The 16,503-nt window shown below is 21.7% G+C and overlaps 2 long non-coding RNA genes across 5 annotated transcripts; both read left to right on the top strand.

The window, feature by feature from the left end:
• The first annotated feature begins 3,878 nt into the window (after positions 1–3,878).
• On the top strand, positions 3,879–6,393 carry LOC100578593. 2 transcript variants are annotated; one of them, XR_001703557.2, is made up of 4 exons: positions 3,879–4,447; positions 5,158–5,305; positions 5,848–5,890; positions 5,956–6,393. It is a non-coding gene; the product is annotated as an uncharacterized LOC100578593 (long non-coding RNA). The 2 variants fall into 2 exon arrangements; XR_003304850.1 differs by having other exon boundaries at positions 3,880–4,447; positions 5,848–6,393.
• Positions 6,394–8,767: 2,374 nt separating this feature from the next.
• Positions 8,768–16,088, top strand: LOC102655655. Of its 3 annotated transcripts, none has more exons than XR_001703555.2 (6): positions 8,768–9,318; positions 10,604–10,913; positions 10,987–11,398; positions 12,087–12,239; positions 13,298–13,532; positions 15,823–16,088. It is a non-coding gene; the product is annotated as an uncharacterized LOC102655655 (long non-coding RNA). The 3 variants fall into 3 exon arrangements; XR_409052.3 differs by having other exon boundaries at positions 8,769–9,310; XR_001703556.2 differs by lacking the exon at positions 10,987–11,398 and having other exon boundaries at positions 8,775–9,310.
• The last annotated feature ends 415 nt before the right edge of the window (positions 16,089–16,503 follow it).

Below are 16,503 nucleotides of genomic sequence, written 5' to 3'. Positions count from 1 at the left end.
TTTTTAAGTTTTTATTGTAAAATATAATTGTGAATAAGGAATCTGTTTAATGCAATTGATTAATCATTATATAATATATATATATATATTGTATATAAATATTCAGGATTGAAATGACATTTGCACCTACCTGCATTTAAGTATCATAATGAAAATAATCTTTCAGTTGAATTTCATTATAGTTTAACTTTGTCAGCAATGTCAAGGATCTTTTGCATCACTATACAGAGAAATGATAGTTTCTGTTCTCACAGAATATTTGAATCTAGTTATATCAAGTTCATTTATGTGCATTTACAGAACACTATTAATTATAATATAGGTAATCAGAAAATAAACAATTATAGTTATAATTAAAAGTTATTAATATTATATATAATATATTAATATATTAAAAATTTTATAATATTAAAATTAATAATTTTTCAATATATGAAATATTTATTAATATAATTCTATAATATAATTTAAAAGATTTATAATTTTAAAATTATTTGAATATTTTTTTATTAATATTTGATTTTTATATTTACATTTCGATAAAATTCATAATTTCAAGTTTTGAATATATTCGCAACGCACCTGGCATGGTTCATAATCATGGATTAAGTAAGAAACTTTGTGATGTAATATGTGAAATGTGTTTATTTGAGGATAATCCTATAAGCTCAAATATTCAAAATATTGTATTTGTCTACAATGTCTCTTTTTAAGTTAGATGTGAACATTATTTTGTATTTTGTTGACATATATCAATTAATTATAAAAATATTTTTCATAAACTAATTATTTTAATGATTGATTATTTATATTACATTTTTTATTATAAGAATAATATTCTAAAAAAAATATTATTATAAGAATAATAATATTTATAATAATAATATACATCTATATATTATTATTATAATTATATCCATAGAAAAAAATTTATGTTTCTCGAAAATAAAAATAAATTTTCATCAAAATATCAAAAATTCAAAAAGAAATAAATGCATTTACAATGTGTTTCATACATAGAAAAATTGGTAAATCTCTTAATTATTTCAAATTTAATATCAGTTTCAATAATTAAAAAAGTTAAAAAAGATAAATCTAATATTTCATTTGCCAATCAATATTTTAAAAAATCATAATAGTATTATCACATCGCCAAAGATGAATCGTTTGTAATTCTTTTTTTCTTTTGCTGAAGAAGAAATGGAACAGCCACTTACAAGATGTTAGCAATTTCGTAATTTGGATGATCTGCAGAAATTCATTGGTACAAAAACGTAGAAACCTATGGCTATCAGTTGTGAATAACCAAATGTGAAAGCCGAATCTGCAAAATGATCAATTTTTACCCCCATTACTCGTTTGGTCAACGAAGTCTCGAAGCGTCATAAGTACACGCGGCTGAGCGTCCTTGTTAATTGTGACATTTGCTTTTCTCGGTGTTAAGAAGAGTTGAGGAAAGTTGGTGACGTAACTACCGGTGACCTTGCCATTTCAGAAGATACAGAGGATGCCTCCGGCTATCGCGTCTCGAGGCATCTTCTCTCCTTCCCTTCACTTCTTTTTCCTTTCCTTTTCTTCCGTGGTTGTTTCAATATCAAAATTTATAATTCTATCTTCTGTTGGATTCAAAAAATAAAAATATAATAGTTCCATTCATAATTCATTTAGAAGACTTGCCATTTATGAATAAAATGTTTATTGAAATAGGTTTTAGAATTTTAAATCATAAATATGAAAATTTATATGATTATACTTTCCTTTCACACTTGTCTTTCCTTATCTTATATATTTACATAATAATAGTGCTTTTTTTAAAAAGATACATTATATATTATATATTAATTTGATAATTATTTTTAAATTTATTTAAAATCAAATAATTTTTAAGCAGTTTATTTGAGCAAATGGTAAATTTATCTTATTCAATCTCTCTCAATATTTATTTTATATTTATTTTACTCCACTTATTTCTATTTTAATCAAAATTAAGCGAAAAAGGAAGAAGATTTTTCAATCAATATTATGTTTTTAATTCACAAATAATTCACAAAGAAATTCACATACGAATTTTCGTATAATAAATTAATAAAAATAATATCTTTTTTTTCGTATAAATACAATGTATAACATTTGAAAAATATATTTCTGAAAAATATAAAAAATAATTTACAATTTTATTTTCTGAATAAATAATTATTTTAAGTTTATTTAAACAGATTATTTATATATAAGTATGTATATTCTTGTATATGTTACTTATAAGAAATTATCTATAGTTAAAAGCTTAATTATGTAAAATACAAATTAGGAAGTCTATTAAGATAATGATACTACCGGAAGTTGTATTCCATTCTTTCAGATCTTGTTGCAGCTCATAGATAGAATAACTTTGATTTTATGTAACATTTAAATATTTCGTTGCGCATTACAATCCAAATGACTATCTTTATGATATAATTTCCATTTATCTGATAAATTTAATTTTCCATTTGAGAATTTTTTAATATGCAAATATTATCCAATACATTATTGAATATTGTCTTAATGTCTTTCATTTAATGAAATATCAAGCTACAAATATGTAATTTGAATTGTATAAGATTTTAATATTTAAAAGATATTCAATAAATAAAATCTATATAAATAACTTAATATTAATCAAGCTTTTAAATTTTATTTGATTTAATAATAAAAATATTTTTTTAAAAATATATTACACATAATATATAATATATATATTGTATTTATAATATAAAAACTTACATACTTTAGAATTACATATTTTATATCATTTTGATTTATGCATAAATAATTATATAAATAATTATGCATAATTAATGCATACTTTGAAAAATTTTATCAGTTAATCATCTTTTTTTTATATTAAAATCATAAATAAATGAATGTTATAATTTTTTCTGTAAATATATTCGAGATCGATGAAATGTATCTTTAAATGAATAGCGTTAATTGCGATATATTATTGGTTACAATTATTATTTAAATGCAATTAAAAATAATAAAATTTTTTTTTATTTTTGTTGTTAATAAAACTTCTTTGGAATTCTTAATTAAAATAATCTTGCAATTTTAGATTTATATATAAGATAAAAATATGAAATGCATACTGTTTTGTAATTCGTTTCTATAAATTAATATGATGATTTAAAATGATGAAATTTAAAGATTTAAAAAAAATATAGATTTGATTTTGCATTATTTAAAAATGAAAATGAAAAATATATTGAAAATGATTTCTTTACATAAAACATTATAATGTTTTTATTATTATAATCGATCATTATGAATATGTATATATTTCTTTATATTATTTCTTGTTGATTATAAATTATGATGAATATTATTTTTGAGATTTTACAACTTTTATATTTTATTGATTTTTTTTAAAAGTAATTTTTATTTTTACATTTTTATGCGATATTAAAAAAATAAAACTGCCAAAATGATGGAGCTCATTATCTTACTTATAAATATATGTAAATATATGTATTAATATTATTATAATATATAATGTCTTTGATTTTATTTTATTTTAATTTATTTGATACTTTAAAGAGTATTTTTAAATATTATTCATAATTTTTATAATAAATTTATTATAAAACAAGATAGTTTTCTGCTAAATTTTAAAACATAAATTCTTTTTATTTAATTGTTAATTGAAATTCTATTCAATTTATAGAATCATAAAACACTTGGGAATATATAATTTAAAACGAATATCAAATTATATGAATATTAATAAACGTTTTATTTAATTACTACTACGTAACAAATTTGATGAGGTTAACTTCATTTTTTCATTTTATCATTTTCATTTTTTTATTAGAACTTTTTAATTATTTTCTATCCGAAAATTATTTCAAATTACAAAACAATTAATAACAAAGTAGATAAATTCAAAGTAATTTGCATTTATGCATATATATATTTAAAACTTATTCGAGATATATACCGTTTTCTACGCATTATGCTTTTTACACACAACACTCACACACATTATTAGCATTCTGTCGATTTGTAAAATATATAGAAAAATTGGAGGACTTAATTTTATTAGTAGTTGAAGAGAACGTGGTGATAATTACACAGTTAATTTGTTTAGCCGCGAATCATGGTAAAAAATCGCGTGAAATTGCAAAAATGTCAACGACCAGTGTTGTTTCGTTTATCTTTTTTCATGCGATATCAGCGCATGTCGACAATATGCTCATGCAGATGCACAATTACATCACGATAATCTTTGTAAACCGACAATTACATGAATAATGTGAATAGACATTGAGAATGAACATTTCATCCGCTTTCATCGGTTTGTTTATTGAGTTTGTTAAGTTTAGGATAATGGAAAAATCAGATGAAGAAGTCTTGTTTAACGGATGTAATAAAATTTTTTTTCTAACCTAGAGAAATAAAAAAATTAATGGTTAGTATTATATATTTATATAATATTTATACTTATTTATTCATATTTGTTAGTTATGAAAGAAAATTGAGAAAATTCGTTGATATAATATTTATAATATATAATAATTTTGAAATATGTATATAAATAAATATTTATATACATAGTATATAAATATCAGTGTATTTATTTGATAGTGAAAATGATAAATTATTAAGAATTTTTGAAAATTTAAATAAAATTGTTTATTATAATAATAATATAATTTTATTGGATGATATATATGATAATTGAACTTGGATAAAAAAATGAAAAAGAAGAATAAAATTAACGGAAATTACAAAGTGATAAAAGTAAAAATTATGATTAAATGCGCAAAATAAAAAATAATAATTTTAAGATCTATAAAGAATATTTTTAGAATCTCATCCTAAGTTTATCGATAATAGTTCTTTTATAAATGAGAAATGTAAATTTTTTTATGAAGACAGGATTGCATAATTTATAGCTTTTGTATTTTTTCCTCGTGCGATAAAATATTGTTATTAAAAGACTTGGAGACAAGTTCATCGATTTCTTTCTATATATATTTTATTTTTTTATATTTTTTTATTGATATTCAATTCAAGATAAAAAGAAATATCAATAATTTTTAAAAATATTTATTATTTAAAAATAATATTATTTAGTATTAATATGTTTATTTTTTAACTATTTATTTTTCTACGCAGTTTAATAGTTTAAAGGTATTATAAATATCAAGAATATCTGATGTTGCACATTTTTCAATCGATTGTTCTTTAATAATAATGACATACAAAAGAAAGAGCAAAGAATTTTCCATAATCGCATAAAAGGAAATGATGCATTCATCGACTTGTAAGTTACTATACTTAATAATGTACATTTATCCTTTCTCTTTAAATGATGCAATAACCAATCTTTCTTTTCCATGATGTAACTCTTGTAAAATTTTTTAAACGATTATAAATTTTAGCGGGAAACAATGAAAAGGAAAATGATTTTAATGAATATACAAATTTCACATATATACATAAATATTGCGATGAAATATTCGAAATGTTTTCTGTATATATAATTATATAATAAAAGATGTTAAATAAACAAAAAAAATTAAAGATTTATTATCATAATGTAAATCATTTCTTTGTTCATTATTAATCATATAATGATTTAAATAAGAAAACATTAATCTCTTTGTATTATTATTTATTGCAAACATATTAAAAATTAAATTAACATAAAATCTTAATATAATTTCTGTAAAATTAAACATTTTGTTTTAATACTCTATGTAACGATTCTAATTTTTACAGCTTCTGCTATTATATATATATATATATATATATATATATATATATATATATATATTACATATATAATTTTATAAAATTTTGCAGAGAATATATCCAATAGCAAAAGAAGAATTCCCAATTTCATCAGGTTTGTATTATATTCTTCTATCACTCTTCTTTTTCATCTTTCAATCGCGTAACGTTACTGCAAAGGTCGCACAGCTACATCTACAGATATCTAAGAGGTAACGAGGAGTCATTCTGACGCAATAGGGAGACAACGCGAGTCACGATCGGTCAAGAGAGTTTCCTATTGAAATACCGCTGATGGACGAAATTGCATTTCCGCAACTATCATTTTTTTGATCGTGATACTTTGTCTCCATCAATAAGAAAAATTAGCTATAAGATATTTATTCATTCATTCAAAAATATTGAATGAAACAGGTGAGAAGAATGTGAAATGAAAGTCAATAGAAGATAAAAAAGTATATGGTGATAATTTTTTGTGATTCTTCATCATTTTACCTTGACTAAGAGCTGTAGCTTTCTCTGTACATTTTTATTATCCTTGCAATAATAGGAAGAATTCTGTACTTGAACTAGAGAAAACAAAATGTATATATTTAAAATTTTTTATATGTTTATTATATATGTATATATTATATGTATATAAAATATATACATTTTATATATGTAATATTATATATATATATATATAATATTATATTATATATGTAATTATATATATATTTTATATATGTAATAAATATATAATAAGAATATATATTTAAAAATATTTAAAATTTTTTGAAAATAAAGATTTTCATATTTTTAAATGCTGACTTAAAATTAAAAATAAATTATTTGATATGTAATGATAATGCATAATATAATATATTAAAAGTCATCTTTAATATACAAAAAACTTTGAAGTTAAATTAAATGATTTAGACTAGAAAACTAAATATATCTTTTTTATTCTTGTATAAATTAATATTCGTTGATATATGTAGTTAAATATAGTATAATTATAAATATTCTATATTTTTCTAAGTATAATTAATTTTTTATTATTGTTAATATAATTATGAATAATGTTTTCATAAATTTGTTATAATAATAAAAAATTTATTACTACTATTAAATTAATAATATTAATTATATTATAAGATTATATTATTAATTGTATTATAAGAAAAATATTTGCATAATTTTATATGCATGTAATTATATTATATGTCATTATTAAATAAGTTAAACAAATACAAATTACAAATAGTTTTAGTTTTATTATAATATCATGAAATCTTATCATATAATTTTTTATCAATTAATATTATAGAGATAAAAATATTTGAAAATAATTCATATTTGTTATTATTATATAAAAAAAAGATGCATTCATTGACTTGTACTACATTTGTATCATTTAAGAATAAAAATTAAAGAATAAATCTTAAAATAATATTAATTGGAAAATTATAACATATTCATTAATATAATTAAAAATAATTAATAAACAAAATTTATGATTATTTCATTATTTCTAATAAATTTTAATAATCCACAGCAATATTTGATTGGTTGATAATGGAGAAAATTATAGCTTGGAGCGATTCTACAAACAAGTTGTAAGCAAGAGGTGGAGAAATAGGAGGAGCGATTAATTTTTGCGCTTAATCGAAACGCCTATCAGCATTGTGGATGATGATGTTATGTGAATGGAACGAATTACATACTGTTTTTCTTGGTGATATCATATGCTTCAGATTCGAATATAATTTATCTAATAACCTTCGAATAAATTGCCAATAAGGAAATCATTTTGATGACAGCGATTATAGTAATTGATTTAATAATTTCTATACAGATATCAATTTAATAAAGTAATATATTAATGAGGAAAATATTTTATTCATCTAATGAATTTTATGATATAAATAATACATGTTAATTACTTGATATTATTTTTAATTAATTTAAATTCTTGTTTGAAAGATATATTGTAAAGAAATATGTACAAGATTATAAAATAATATTAATATTATAATATTTTATTGTTACAAATATTGATAATTAATTAATTAATTAATTAATTTAATTTGTTTTTATATTTTTCTTACATATTTCTTTAAATATATAAAAATTCGATACTAAACACAAATGTTCAATTAATTCTCAATTTTATAATATTCTTCGGTTTTCTTTGAACTTTTCGTTCGTTAATACTCCTTAAGAAACTTATAGAATCCTTCACTGGTAATTATCTTATCGTAAAACGTCGTTCGACCGACAACATTCAAAAGATTCCTAATGAATTACGAGAATCATAATGCAACGATACGTATGCATTTGCGGCGCATAGGTGATTCGACCTCGTCACCTTGCCATAGCTCGCACGACTATTCTAACGTTGACACCCGCTAAATAAATCAATCGTGTTCACGCGAGAAGAAGGATGTTCAAAGGACTAGAGAAGAACATTGAAACGGAAAGTTCATGCCGGCTTGTGAATCATGATATTAGCAAGATATTGTTGAAACCATTCAGGCCAACTATTTCGATTAGCCAATACCTAATATTGGCTCCTCTTTACTTTTCCAAAGAAGTTATGCGTTTCTTGTATAATATGTTGTCAAAGATAGTGTGAAAATTACTCACATTTAAAAAAAAAAATGTGAGTATACTAATATAATAATATTGATCACAATTTTATCTTTTTCAAAATTATTTGTTTTATTTTTTTTAAATAATCAATATTTATTTTTCAGCTTAATTAAAAGGAAGATTCCTATTTCCTCTACAATATTTGGATTCTCTTCTACTTCTCTTCTCTTTTAATTCTTTTCTCTTCTTAACTAATAATGATCAATTAATAAGTGAAAAAATATAGATATTATTATAATTTTACATATGAAAGAAATAGATTAATCAAATTAGATTAATTTAGAATTTATAAAATTTCATTTATTTTTATTACAAAATTTAATATTGCTAAATATAAATAATATAAAATGATTTATTAATATTGATAATTTATGATTTTTATTAATAGTTCAATTAAGCAAGAATCTTTTTCAAACAAATGATTAAAAATTTAGTTTATCATTGATATAGATGATTCAGAATTCATGTAAACCATTAATTGCAATAATCTTTTTGATTAAATAATTGCAATAATCAAAAGAAAAAACAGAAATAAATGATTCAAGGGAGATTTCATTAAACTGGGTAAGATAATGCCCGCTGGCATTTGAATCTTACGGTGAAATTACATAATACAATAACTGGAAGAAGAGAGTATAAAGAGAGAAAGTGTATTAAATAGCTAATTACAAAGCCAATGCGTTTCAACGTTAATTGAATAACAGTGAAATTTCGTGTTTGAATTTTTTTTCACGGCCACAATGTTCATGTAATTGAAGAAAGAAAAGGAAGTTGAATTCGTGATTGTTCTCTCTCTCTGGATGCTATCGATAATTTATCCAGCACGAATGAAATAAATCGATCGATACAAGTTTTATGTACAATGGATGATTCACGACTGCAAGGCGACATTTTCGAGGTAAAAAGGTAGATTTGTATCTTGGCTAACCAAGTGTTGCTTCTTTTTCTGTTTAATCCAGAATATTGTTAAAGCCTCACGAATGCATAATATATTTCGTGCTTATGATATAAAATATCTCTGATGAAATTCAGATTAGATGAATTTAATATGAATGAATTTAATAAGATTTTAAGATTTGAAAAAAGATTTCACGTATTTCTGTCTATAATATATATATATAATATATAAATTTTTGTATATTTTGAAGTTTATTAGATTATTAAACTATAAGATTTAAAATCTAAATGGATTATTGCGATAATTTATTATATATAAAATAAATAAGAATGATTATTGATGATCTTTTACAAACTTCAAAGTGAATTGAAGACATACCTATCAAAGAGACATCAAGCTGCATTTGAACGGTGATATTATGATGATGATGCAGTTTCTGATTTCAAAAACCATTGACTCATCTAAATGATTTAATGAATGAATGTATGCTATTAAATGCATTAATGTTATTAAATGTTTTGAAGTAGATGCATTATCAATGCTTTTGATTTATTTGTATGAGTATTAAATTTCATACTTGAATTCACACAATAATAAATGATATTAATCCTAACATATTTTTTACAATATAATTTTTCGTTTATTTCAAAATTCATTTTAATAATTTTTTCACATTAATAGTCTTTAATTACAATAAATTATTAGTTCTTCTAATAATTCTAATGTTTTGTAATATATTATTTATATATTAATTTCAAATATATTAATATTATTTACAATAATAAAAAACTTGATATTAAATATTTAATTAAAAAATTTCGATTCTTATATTTATATTTCTTATTCTTATTTCACATTTAATTAATTCAAAATTGCATCATTAGGAACTATATAAATTATTTTCTTTTAAATATTCTTTTAAACTTCAACAAGACTATAATCCAAAATTATATGATAATATTCTTCTCATATCAAAAATATTTACTTCTATAAAAGTATCTATTTTATATTTACTTTAAGGTTCAGTACTTTAAAGTTTTATTTATTTAACATCATTTTATTATTGAAGTTTGAAATTAAAAATAAAAATTCATTCCATGTCTTTATTCAAAAAGAAGATTTGCACATTCATACCTCTTGTATAAGAGGGACAGAAACCACAACCATTATCCAATTTATTATTCCAATGTCTATCATCCACAAAGAGTAATCCCTGACATTTTTGAAACACCCTTGCAACCTCGAGCACCACTATTAACGGAGTATTAATTCACCTGTGTCTCGATTCCGTAGCCACCATTAAAAATCCACTATGTAGACGCAATAGTACTTGTATATCGGTGGAGGCTCGTCTGCCGACAGTGTGGTGGCATTTAACCGATCCATGCCATCGTGTTCGCTAGTTCTATTACGCAACTAGTGCCTTTAAGCCGGCGGCAACGATTGTGACGACGACGTCGACGACAACGAAGATGACAGCAGCAACATCGACCTCATGTGGTTCAGCTTAGATTCTTGCGAAATTTTTAATTCTCACGTGGATTTCTCATTAGAGATATAATTAAGTTCAATATATTTACAAATTCAAATCAATTTTAATAAGGTATTTAATTCTATCGTTATTCTTCATTATACTTCTATATTATTTTAATCAATTATCAATTTTTTTTCAATAGGATTAACAATCAATATATTATTGAATATGATTCAATTTATAAGCTAATTATTTCTGGCTTGAATAAATAATGAAGTATATACTGTGAATTTTTATCTATAAAAGTATACTACTATACTAACTGGTATTAATGACACAATATTATCTAGAAAATGATAAATTGCCTTGTCAAAGAATTTATATTTTTAAGAGAGAGAAATTTTTTGGTATATGGAGAAGAATGATTATGAACATGATTTTAAAATTTATAAATTATTTATAAAAGGCTTTATCTTTATCTTTAGTATGAGTGAATTTTAAGTATGAAGTTTGGTTGATATTTCTTTAATAGAATTACTCAATTTTTGATATATTTTGTGATATAAATTATACAAGAAAATGGAAATAAAATGTATATTAGGATATATTAACAAGTAATTATTCAGAATAATATTTTCTATATATTTCGTATGTTTTTATAATATTTTAAATACATATATAAATTGATATTTTTATTATTATATTAATTCTTAGTGTGAATTCTTAAAATAATAAATATTTTTTATACTTGTAAATTTAAAGAATAAAAATTCAGAAATAGAATGTAATTTATATATAAAATTAATCTAATCGATAAATTACAGAATAAAAACTTTCTAGATCGGACTTTCTAAAAAATATACCAGATTCTCAGAAAATTCTCGAATGACAAGTCCATAGAAATTCTTCCCAAGCTTTTTTTGAAATCGTTATAGCTGTTCGAACAATATGTTTAATATTAAAATCAAATTATAATATTGATATTTTTGTATTTTATCTTTTATTGTACAAGAATAATTATAACTTTTTTTTAAATAGATTTTAATGAAATTTTTTAGACTATTTTTCTTACAACTCATAATTATTGCCTGAAGAATTATGAATATTTAAAATATTTAAAATAATTTAACTTGTCATTGAGAATTATTTAATTATTATTATTATTACGAATCGAAAATAGAGATTTAGTAATACCAATATCATTTTACTAATACTTTTATTATAAACATTGAACAATGTTCTTGTTCAGGAATAAATCATTCTGTTCATCAGAAACTTTATACCTTTTGATCATTTATCCAGGTGCTCAAATAGAAATAGGAAGACGAGAAGTTCAGTCATCATAACTCAATGCTGATATTCATCGCGACAATCATCTTGTTAGAATTATTTATACAAGCAAACATAACATTTGAATGCTTTACATCTGTATGAAATAAGGGATTACTTGGCAAGGTAATGGTGATAGATTCAACTCAGTATCTCTTTCAGATTGTAACGAAATAATTGACTTCATTTTTGATGATCATTTTCAATGATTTCTGACACTGTGTTTCTGAATGTATTGAATAATTTTAAAAAGACTTTCCAAATTTAAATATATAAAAATTAACTTTTAATTATGATTTTTAAAAAGTTGTAACAAATTAATAAGTTTTTATAAAATTAAAAATTTCAATTTCTGTGAAAAAAGAATTTTAATTTTTAAAATATTATTAATTAAAAAGTTTTAAGAATTTTGATATGAAAATAATTTTTAATTTAATAGTCCTTGACTTTTAGATACAAAATATATTAATAAAATGAAGATTTTAATTAGAAAAGTTTTAATATATATTTAATTTAATTATGATATATGAATTTTAATTATGATCTTTATAAAATGATCTTTGATAAAATATATATTGTATATTTGTGAGATTAATCTCAAAAAAATAGAAATGATAAATGATTAAGAGATATATTTACTTATTTCTTAATCTTAAAGTTGATTTATTTGAGTCTTCATATGAGTAATATATCTTTAATCTTTAATATTTACCACAAAAATATTAAAACCAAAATAAAATAATTGTGATTGATTTTTAGAAATATTTTTTATTGAAGTTGAGAAAATATATGATGAAATCATTAAAAGAAAGTTGTTTCTGATGAATTTTATCATATGATGTGGTATTTCACATTTGTAGTATCTAAAAGTCAAGTACTTCTGAATTTACATCATCGATTTTACCAAAATGCTTATGCAATTAATTTCTATTTATTGATAATACGCTTATTATTAACTATAATTTATTTAATTAACTTTAATATATTTCTTTTTGACATAAAATATATTCCATATTTTTTTAAACGTTTAAATAATAAAATTTATGTTTTTAATTACAGATTTTTTTTATAATACAAAATTTTATTTTCAGATAACAATTAAATATATCATTAATTTTGACAAAAATTAAAATTTTGTTAGTCAAAATTATGAACGTTTTTATTTCATAAAATAAATTTTTCAGATCGAAGTTTTCGCCTCTTTATCCAAAGAAGAAGATTTTCGTGCAGAATCGATTATTCACGATGAGCCGTAACAAAAAGGGAAAAGTCACGACTCGTGCACCAATGCACGAGCGCGCAAGAACTCAACTGATTATCTAATATCGTGCCATCCAAGTATATATATTCACCATGAAGAGGATCTTCTGAATGGAGAAATAACTTAACGAAACCTGATCAACAGAAATTTCACTGAAAGTATGTATTGAGAATAAAATTGAGAACAAAAGTTGATGCGACTGATTTCGACACCATTTTTCTAATCTTCTACATAATAATCGAAAAATCATGCTACTTGTATACGAATACATTCTTGTTTTTTTATTTTTATTATAAAAAAAAATTAATATCTATTAATTTTTATATTTTATATTATCTATAATGATAATATAACAAACAAAGTAAGATAATAATGATATAAGTAACAACATTTGATATAATTTGTTACATTTTTAGAAAATATAAAATTAATGATTTTTTGGAGTTAGAAAATATAACTTACAAATAAGACATCAAAAGTTTTATAAAGAATGAATAAGATATCTGAATAGTAGACATAAATCAATTATACGTAATTTCATCTAGGGATAAACATGTTTTATCCATTGACAAATCCTGTTTTTACATTCTCACCATAATTTTACGGCTTAAAAAAGACATTTGATAGACACTTGTTGAATATGTATACACATATATGTATATTATATATAGTATGTATAGTATATATAATACAAAAATTTTTAAAATTAATATTTCACTCTTTTAAATCATGATATTATAAATTTATTTATGTAAGAATATAGGTATTAAGTAGACATATTTTTAAGGATGTATAAATTACATACAAATTTTATATTTCTATTAGTATCCGTTTATGATAATTTGATTCCTCATTGTTTAATATAAAATATATATAATTATAATTAAATATTATAGTTTTAAAATTCAAATAATCATAATTGATTAAAAATTTTCAAAAAATGAAAAAACTAATTAACAACTATTCATATGATAAAAATTTTTATTAAAACTTACATTATAAATTTATTTAATAATAAATATTATATTCAAATGAGATTGTTATTATAATTCAAATAAACAAGATTAGAAGATTTTTTATTTTTGCTATAAAATATTAATTTATGATAATTTAGTTTTTTTTGGATATTTAATATTTATTTATAAACAATTATGTTTATATATAAAGTAGTTTTTATTTTTAATTTTAGCTTAAACAAATATAATAGCAATTTTGCTCATTCATGAGAAGAATTTTAAATTATAGGTTTCTAAATACATGACTCAAGAGAATAATATAAATAAATACCAACAATGAAAAGATCGTTTCCATTGTTAAATCGTCAATTGTTAAAAACTCTTTAAAATTTTGCCTTCAAAATATTATAACTTTTAATTATTTATTTATGTAATATAAAATTTTTCAAAAATTTAATGATATATTAAGAACATCATGCATAATTATAGAGAAATTTTAAAATGAACTTTAATTATCTTCCGTATGAGATTATTATTTATTATTATTATTTATTATTTTTTGCAGTAAATTCCAGAAAAGAAAAAAAAATTAAGAAAAAAAAAAAAAGAATCGTGACACAAAGAATATAGACCTTCTTGAGGCCAAGACTCATCTTCTTTCCTTTCCACTCTTCTCTACCAGTTCTTCTTCTTCTGCATCGATACCTTACTCTTTCAGACATTAACATAAGCAGCCTCTATCGTTACGTAATATATCCACTGACTTTCTTTTCGAACTTCTACGCATATTTTTTTTCTTCTTCCATCCCTTCGTTTTTTTTTTTTTTCTACAGAGAGAAATTAGAGAATGCTATTGTTCTGTTCTCCTCATCCACATGAAAAGACTACATAGATATCTTAGAACAACGACAAGGTTGTCTTGACGCAATCATTCTTCTCGAAGAAACGTTTCTTTGCGTTCTTTATTTTTTATCCTCTTGGGTTTGAATATATTTGCAAGATTTAAAAACTAGTATCGTTCGTGAAAACGGAATAGATGTCACCAAACGAAGAATCTCACAAAACGATTAACATCATGATTGCAACATGCTTGAAAATAAAAAAAATAATTTCACAAGATAATTATCTAATAGCAATTTATCGAATTGATTTATGGAATTGAAATTCCGTGCGAATCTTTTTTGGATTTTTAAATCGAGCAAAATACATAATGATAAATAATAATGAACTTAATATAACGAAATAATATTATAAAAATATGATAACTGTTATTTTTATAAACAATTTTTCATAACATTTACTTTAAATTACATTTATACACTCTATAAATAATTTTTCAAGTAAAATCATTAAAAGAATAAACAACAACATTATAAAAAAATATTGCAACAAAAATATGAGCAAAATTCTCAATATAGAAATAAATTAAGATTAATCAATGATGTAACTGTATCATAAAAATAAAATTATTTTGCTTTTGATTGTTTGTTAGGTGAAACCGAACGTGACTTTTGCTGAAGATCAAGATTCACCTTTTGATGAAATGAAATTGCGTGACCTCCGAATATTATAGCTTCGATCGACGATGAATTTGTAAAAAATGTAAACGACGGTGAAGATCCATGTGTCGTAATGACAAGCTAAATCCAATTACGAGTGAATTATGCCGATACATCGAAGCTCTCAACCATTTTTTACTAATACTTCCATTAAGAAGAGCTTCGGTCGATTGTGTAACACATAACGAGACTTTTGGAATCGATGCCGAAGATGTAACAACCCACTATTTCTTCCGATCCATGATTATATCCAATTTTACGCATTTTATGTACTTATTTTTAAGATTGTGCAGTTATGGTTACGTATTTTAAAATTACGTAGTATAATCGAGAATTTTTCTGGAAAATAGGTGTTTATATATAGATCTGTGACACTTTTTTTTATAAGTAAGTCATTTTTATTTAATCACTATTTATCTAATATATACTATCTTTCTATTACAATTATTAATATATCAATTCTCTTTTTTTTTCTAATTAAATTTTAAATTTCAAAAAAATTCATTCAATTTTTTATATCTTTGATTCATTTTTATTTTACAGATCCTTTTTGAAAAATTTATTGGAGGAAAATAATACTTTTCTGAGTATAAAGAATATTTTTCATGTATGCT

The sequence above is a fragment of the Apis mellifera genome, linkage group LG6, assembly GCF_003254395.2.
Source record: "Apis mellifera strain DH4 linkage group LG6, Amel_HAv3.1, whole genome shotgun sequence".
Classification (NCBI taxonomy): Eukaryota; Metazoa; Arthropoda; class Insecta; order Hymenoptera; family Apidae; genus Apis; species Apis mellifera.
Note: the sequence above shows the minus strand (reverse complement) of the source record. Positions and strands in the feature narration are given on the sequence as shown.